Here is an 8,912-nt window from a genome sequence, read left to right on the forward strand (position 1 = left end):
TCCGGTAATATAATATGAATAAAATAAAATATGAATGGCCCTCTTGGCAATGAATATGCAATGGCCCTCTTGGCAATGATATTACCACCTCCGGTAATATAATATGAATAAAATAAAATATGAATGGCCCTCTTGGCAAATGAAAATGCAATGGCCCTCTTGGCAATGATGAATGCAGTTGCCCTTTTGGCAAATGATATTACCACCTCCGGTAATATAACATGAATAAAATAAAATATGAATGGCCCTCTTGGCAAATGAAAATGCAATGGCCCTCTTGGCAATGATGAATGCAATGGCCCTTTTGGCAAATGATATTACCACCTCCGGTAATATAACATGAATAAAATAAAATATGAATGGCCCTCTTGGCAATGAATATGCAATGGCCCTCTTGGCAAATGAAAATGCAATGGCCCTCTTGGCAATGATGAATGCAATGGCCCTTTTGGCAAATGATATTACCACCTCCGGTAATATAACATGAATAAAATAAAATATGAATGATCCTCTTGGCAATGAATATGCAATGGCCCTCTTGGCAAATGATATTACCACCTCCGGTAATATAATATGAATAAAATAAAATATGAATGGCCCTCTTGGCAATGAATATGCAATGGCCCTCTTGGCAAATGATATTACCACCTCCGGTAATATAATATGAATAAAATAAAATATGAATGGCCCTCTTGGCAAATGATATTACCACCTCCGGTAATATAACATGAATAAAATAAAATATGAATGGCCCTCTTGGCAAATGAAAATGCAATGACCCTTTTGGCAAATGATATTACCACCTCCGGTAATATAACATGAATAAAATAAAATATGAATGGCCCTCTTGGCAATGATATTACCACCTCCGGTAATATAACATGAATAAAATAAAATATGAATGGCCCTCTTGGCAATGAATATGCAATGGCCCTTTTGGCAATGATATTACCATCTCCGGTAATATAACATGAATAAAATAAAATATGAATGGCCCTCTTGGCAATGAATATACTGTAACAACCCCTAAAATGTTGTATGTCGGTATTTCAATTCTCGACAAAAATAATACAGCCTCTGTATTTTGGGCATAACTTTTCATAGGTTGGTCCAAATTAGGTGATTCAAATTTCTGGGTAATCACAACATCCTTACCTACAACTTTCATGAAGAACATAACTTCAAATTCGGAGTATAAGTAGGTCAAATAAATTAATCTTTGCAAGATATAGTGATGTGACGAAATTGAGTGTTGATAGAAGAAAATTCATATCTCACTGTAGGTTGCTCCAAATTGGTTGATTCTTGAACGATATGAAACTAGACTTCCATATCTACAATTCTTATGAAGAAACCAAATCCTAATAAGGAATTTATCTTATTCAAACGTAGCTTCGAAAATGAGTATTCTGTTAAAAAGAACTCATCTTACCTACCATGGAAACATCTAGATGCATTTGACATCATGCATGACATAAATTGTCCTCCATTTAACATCATCCATGACATCAATATATTCCATTAAATTTTCAGATTTTTCTTTATAATTATTTTATTTATTGTTAGGTCCCTCTTTCCCACCTATAAATACCCACCTTATTTCCTCATTTTATTCATCAAGCTTTCCTGAGCATTTCTTCTCTCTATATACTTCTTCTCAAATATAGTTTTAGTTTTAGTAGTATAAAAATACTACTCCGGTTATTCTTATACTCCGGGTAGTACACAAAACGCTCCGGCGAGGAGAAAAGGCTAGGGATCCAAGAGTATTCCAATTCGGAGTAAACCTTCGGATTTAAGGTATGTAAGGCTTTCATAGCATTGGATTGAGTTCGTCCATGCGCCCAATATTTAAATTTATTATAATTGAGTTATAGTTGAGTTTTATTCAAATCTTGAATTCTAGATGAATTAATTCTTCTTCTATTGAGTTTGATATATTTATGCATTAATATTATTATTATTGTTATCTCTCATATTATTGGAATTATTATTCATGGCTACTTTCCCATGAATTCTAATTGATTTGATGTTCATGAATATTTTTACATATGTTTTGAGTAAAGATGTTGGCTTTTTATTATTTTTATTGATAAAAAGAGAGTTATATGAATTAATACTATATATGTATTTTATTGAGTTTTGAAAGAGTAAAAGAGTTGAATTTGAATGAATTTGAGAAAATGATATTTTGAGCAAGATGTTTTGATGAGATGTAAATGATGTTTTTTGGAAGTATAATGATTGATGAACATGAAATGAGATGAGTTTGATGATTTAAATTAAAGTCCAATGAGACTAGATGATGAGTTTAATATGAGCACATATTTTGGGAGTAGTATTGAGCACCGAGTTGGGTAAGAGTTTAATTGACTCAAACCCCAGAACTACGTAGCCAGCGTAGGATGGAGGCTATGCCTCTTAAGTCCCAAAAAGAGGACTTTGATGAATGGATCCAAGATGGTGATGTCCTTTACCCTGGCAAGGTATTGGATGGATGTGGCAACGACATCGCTTCGTTGTATCATCGCTAGCTCATAAGTGATGGTTGTCGGTTAGAGAAACTCCCAACTGAGTAAGCATTGCTTATTACTATTATTTTTATTATTATATTTTAAACTTGCATTACATATTCATGTTGAGATGATGTTGAGTTCTGAGCTGAGTTTTATTGAGAGGAGTATCTTGATATCTATCCTTACCTTCCTGCCATTTTACATACTCGTACATTCCACGTACTGACGTCATTCGACCTGCATCGTTTTATGATGCAGATACAGGTGTTAGAGATCCTCAACAGGCGCATCGTTGAAGATCATTTCTTTTCAGCTATTTGGTGAGTCCTTCTTGTATTCGAAGGAACTCCTTATCCTTTTATTATTGTTGAGTGTGATGTTTCTTTTGAGGTAGCCATGGACATGTCATTGGCACCATCTAAGAATATTAGAGGCTTCATAGACAGAGTCTGATGATGTAATCGGAGTAGTTCTCCTTAGAAACTACTTCTTCTAATAATTATCTATTTTTCCTTTGATTATGACAAGCCCACATTAGTATTCTTAAGTCTTCCGCTCATGAATAAATAAGAAATGAGACCAAGTGGTTCTCTCAGAAGTCAGAAATGGTTTCTGAGTGCCGGCCACGCCTAGAGTACCCTCTCGGGGCGTGACATATACAATGGCCCTCTTGGCAAATGAAAATGCAATGGAATGTTATCATTTTTTTTATTATTATTTTATTTTTAATTTTTTTTTTTTTGAACAATTTGTTTTCGTTGGAACTCATGTCTTGATAGAAGTTTATACGAGACCTCGGTGGGTCGCATCTTGAATTTGTGTTCCATTCTAGCAATGTTGGAGATCATTTGGAGTTGAATTCGAACTTCTGACAATTCTTGACAGATTTTTTTTTTTATTTTTTTATTATTATTATTATTATTTTTTTGAGATCTTCCTCAAAAGTTCTATCCCAATTAGATCTCTTGACAAATGTCGAGCTGCTGAAAAAGAATTTGACATTTTTGTGGAATTTTTGAGATCCTCTCAAAAATTCTGTCTCAGTTGCACATATTAACATGATCTTCAATCTTGACTTGCTGGAGATAGTATCTTCTTGTGAATTTTTGAGATCTTCTCAAAAATTTTGTCTCAATTTTTATTGTAATGGAGAAATGAAAATCTTATCGGGAACATGATCGAGCCATTGTAGCGCCTACATATCCTATTGGTGCAAGAATCGGGTCAAATATAGTTCTAATTCTCTGGATGATGAATGCTGCAAAATCTGAAACAAGATAATCAGTACACACATGTGTAATATGAGCATAATGACATGGAAAACTGTATTACTTACAACATTTCCAGCTTAAAAACACGAGATATTCCACCCGTTTGATATGGATGATTCAATGAAGTAAAACAGGCATCTCACATCAATGGGATTAGCCTAATGTTACATTATTTAGAGCAAACTATCCACCTTCAAAGGACAAATGCTAGAGTTTTTTTTTTTTTTTTTTTAAGTGAGTGTAAAGAGATAGTCAAATTTTGACTACAATTGGTATCAACAGTTAGGAATGCATAGAAATATTTCTCATTTCCTTTCTTATAACTGAGATTGACTTCAAGGTAATTCCTATAGCTTCAAGTAGTACCTCAAACATACTTAAGTGTCGACAAGATTTTTTCATCCTGCTTCCAACAAAGGTTTAGAATTATACCAATCATCATGTTTCAAGTGCCCTCACAATAAAGAAAGTTTTATTTCGCACATATATGAAGTGTTTGATTTGAGAGCATTTTACAAAGTGCACTCACACTCTCAAGAAAGTTCAACGCATGCAACCGTGATACCATATGCTTGGCCTGCCTGTAAGTCTCCACTAATGTGAGAATATTTGGAATGAGATCATATAGGGCTTGTTTATTGGCTTGTAATGTAGGCTTAGGGAATGGGTGAGATATTAATTTGGGATAAAAGTGACTTAATCTCTCCTTGAGCATCACACTAAACTTGTGCTTTTGATGATTGATATGCCTTTGACGTCTAATCCTCTTTCTTTTGTCTCAACTTCTTCGAGTCTTTATTAGATAGAGTTTTTCCTCTTTTCACCTCTTTCTTTTGTCTTGACTTCTTTGAGTCTTTATTTGTTAGAGGTTTTCTCTTTTTCACCCCTTTCTTTTGAGGTTTCTCCTCTTTTGCTGAAGTAGTTTTCTTTTTGTCTTACATCGATCTTGTATGAATTTTTTTTTATGAGAAAGTCTTCTTTGCTTTCTTGACTTTGGAGACTTTACGTCTTTTGCGTTTGGCAATTTCAAAGTTGGATCTTCTCCTATAATTTGCACGTTTTTGGTGCGCTCAAGGAGGTTGGGCCAAGAGAGGGATAGTGCATGCAAGCACTCAGAAGTGAAAGGGCTAAGATGTGGTATTCCAAAGAAAAGGTTTTAGGCTCAAAGTGGGAAAACTAGGGATTAATGTTATTTGGTAGGCTTTGAAAGGCACAATCGGATCAAAAAAGGCCTACAATCCTTTCTCAAACCAAACATAACTCAGGATTTCGCCTCAACAAACATATCAGGCCAAGTTCTAGATCAACAGTGCGATGCAATTGAATTTTAATCTAAAGCTCACCACACAATGCACATGAAGCCATGAGGTTGGTTATATTCTTACCTTGAATGCCCGCAAGAGAATTTTCAAGCATCACAAGAGTACGAATGAAAGATACCAACAGAATCTATGGTTTACCACAAAGCCAATCATTTTCATCATACCAAATATTTCGCATGCTCCTAACTGTATTCGTTCCAATCAAGAAGATATGACACTTAACATATGTACACAATTTATTATTTTATTTATTTTCTATTTTTTAATCATTTTTTTTTATGAAAAAAGAAATACCGAACCCAAGAAGGGCTGCCTACGTATCTCATCGAGATGAGAATCAGGTGTGCGTAGTTCTTGCAGATATGATATATAAAATAATTTAGAGCTTTAGACAAACTTGGTGTGGTCTTCCAATGTTAATATTTTCTGTGGAGATGCTGCAGCGTGCTTTATAACCTCTCTTGGTCGGAATGTTGTGGCTTCCAACTTCATTACTCCTGATTCGACTTTGGAGAGGTCAATGATGTCATTTATTAGTTGAAGAACCAAATCTCCTGAAGACAATATTACATTCACAAGCTGACGATGTTCCTTATCCAATTTTATGGTAGAAAAAATCTCGATCATATTGACCACTCCTGACAAAAGGATCTAATCTAATGAGACATGGTTGCAAGCATTTGTTTCTCTCGCATAGTTTTCTCTGTTATGTGAATAGTTTTGTTAAGTTCAGTCTCCTTGGCTTTCTGTACAACTATCTCTTCTTACAATTTTGCCATTTTTTTTCTCTTTTCCTTATCTGATCAGTTATCTCCATTCCTATGTAATTTACACCAATTGTCTCTCTTGCCTTACTGAACACAGGTTCAACATATATTAGAGAATTCTTTGACCCAAATAATCCCTTCTTTGTCGATATTCCCCTTTCCAAAACCTCTCGTTTGAAGTCTCGAGATTCCTTTACATAAGTACTAGTAAAATCTTTACATTTATTTATTGATGATGTCCTCTTCATGCAGACTTGACAAACAATTGTAGATAACATAACTCATTGTCCTGGTGACGGATAATAACGGGTGCATTTTGGAGGACAAATTGTACGAAATTATCTGCTCTTTTCAGAATCTGGGATAATTCTTCTACTGGAGAGGATTGTCTTTCAATGTTTTCTATGCTTTCCTATAATTTCTCAATTAGTATTTGCATCCTGTTGAACACTTGTTTCCAATAATTTGTCCAAATAATTAGCTCTCTGCTTTCAGTATTTTATGCTGTCATACTCAGTATCTATTTCTTGTTTATCTTGAATTTTTACATCATTTTTTAGGAGACTCTTGGAATATGTATCTCTTTAATTCTTCATACAATATAGAGGTTGGATGTTTATCACCCTATATCTTTCTTCCTCAAATTGATACTTCTCCAATAAATCCAATTTCTTGAGCTCTGGTTATTGTTGATGTGTTTTTCTTGAGGATTGTCTCTTATGATTTGAATTCTTCCAACTATTCAAAGAATCATACATTGTTATGATCATCCCCGACTATTGTCGGGGACAGTTTTCCTGCAAAGATATGAGAAAAGTGTAAAAGCGGGGCCATTATAAAAAAAATAAGTAACAAGATATAGGAGTAAGATTTCATAGTCAAAGACTCCCCCGATTTATCTTTCAGGCTGTGTATTGGTGTCTTGTGAAATTTAATGTCATCGTTATTTCCCATGAACTCTTTGTCCCGTGATCCCCTCTCTTGAAATAATGTCGTCTCTTCTGTGTACAAAGAAAACTTCTTAGTTAGGGAGAGGGAATTGACCTCAAAATTGAGATCCTTTCATTTATCGCATGATGTCCTTTGATAACAGCTCCTACAAAGAAAGAAACAACTTTGTTGAACCCTCGATCTTTGAGAAGTAAGCAAGTTTGTTTTCCGACATAAATTAGTCTTTTCCTGAAAAAGAATAATAACTCAAAAGCCAAAGTATTAGTCTGTGCTTGTAATAATTAATGCAAAATATCACATAAAGAACTAAACACATAAATGTTGCTTTGTTTTAAGACAAATTAATCTATGGGTGAAGAAAGAGTAAACGGACAAAAATTAATTTTATGATAAATGTGTGAGAAAAGTTGACTTGTGAATCACAGATTTTTTTTGTGTTTCAACTTTTGTACCCTTGTTTTTCTTAGATGCAGAAAACGTTTTCAATTTCTTTGAAAGAATGAGGAAAACTGAAAACTTCAAAAACAGGGACCAAGCCTTGAAAGACTGCCTACGTATCTCACAAAGGAGAATTCAGGTCCTACGTAGTTCGACCATTTGATTTTTTTTTGTGGAGATGAGAAAGCAAAGTTTATGATTTGAGTGTAAAGTTCGAATTTTGTTGGGAAATTAAAGACTCATTGAATATTTGGACGCACTATCGATAGTGACTCGATATTTATGCCTATGAGGCTCTAAAAAAATCTAAAAGAGTGGACTAGCATGTCTCCAAATAAAGCAACATATTCACAAAACAGTTATAGCATATAGCACACAAATAATTATTGCGCATCCTAAACAGATATGTGACATTTTTGTGCCAAAGGTAGGCCTAACGATTTGAAGGATGTATTACGTCATTTGAAACATTCCATTGCCCCAAAACTTATATTTATACAAATATTATGAATAATTTGAATGGGGATACATAAATGGAAAAAAGGGATATAAATAATCAGTGCCACGCAGGGGTACAATCCTAACTAAGCCTTCGTGGAAAATCCTTATTTCTTGATTTCTTGACATCTCCGAACGCCAACGCCTTTTGGATGAAGTGTCATTTACTGAAGGTCCTTCTTTGACTAGACTAAGCTACAAAAAAAACTCGCAGTCCCGAGGGACAATGGTTTGCCAAACCGCGTATAAAACCTTCAAATTTAAACATATAGGTATGATTGTCCATTTAGGCCGAGGGCCGTTTTGAACTCAAGGTGGTCTTTCTAATGGGCCCAATACGCCTTGGGTATTGGGTCGTCTTAGGCTAATGCACTAAATTAGGGATTTGGCTTTGCTCTACGCTAGGTTGACTAAGAGTGGCTTTTGCAAGACTGGTAACCCAAGCGGACAACTCAGGCTGGAACTTACGACAACCATTGGACGCATGGCGTATCAATAAATTGTCGATCGTTCAGAAAAGGGTTAAGTATAAAAAGCCCGACTGCGCTACCGCAAAATCGTTCTTTAATATACTATACATTAAATAGGAAAAATGCTATGAAATACAAATAACAATTTAATATATAAATTAAACACATAATTGCACAATTAAGGAAGACAAGAATTACTAATTATTACAAACCCAAATAGTTAGTCAAATAAGCAATCAAATCTAATGGTTAGAACCTAATTATTCCCCAGCGGAGTCGCCATTTCTGTTATGTCGAAAAATGGACAAAGTGTAAAATTAATTTCATCTTTATAAGAAAAAATCAATTTTAGTAAAAAAAGAGTCGCCACTTAATTTTTTAAAGAAATTAAGAAAACTTAATTTAAAAGACTCTAACAGATTTAAGTCTTAAAAAATTAGAGAAAAGGGTACGAGGTTCATATTACTATTTTAAGAAGGTTTTAGCACTTAAAATAGCCGCTAACATGCGGTTATCCAACGATTTGAAATTTATTTGACTAACTTTGGGAAATATTAATTTAAAAGAAAACGAAGACTTTGAAATTATTTTTTAGAAAAAAAAATAAATAAAATAAATAACAAAATTGATAAAACTTAAACATTTGATTATAATATACATGTATATATATATATATATA

This window comes from Solanum dulcamara, chromosome 10 (assembly GCF_947179165.1).
Source record: "Solanum dulcamara chromosome 10, daSolDulc1.2, whole genome shotgun sequence".
NCBI lineage: Eukaryota > Viridiplantae > Streptophyta > Magnoliopsida > Solanales > Solanaceae > Solanum > Solanum dulcamara.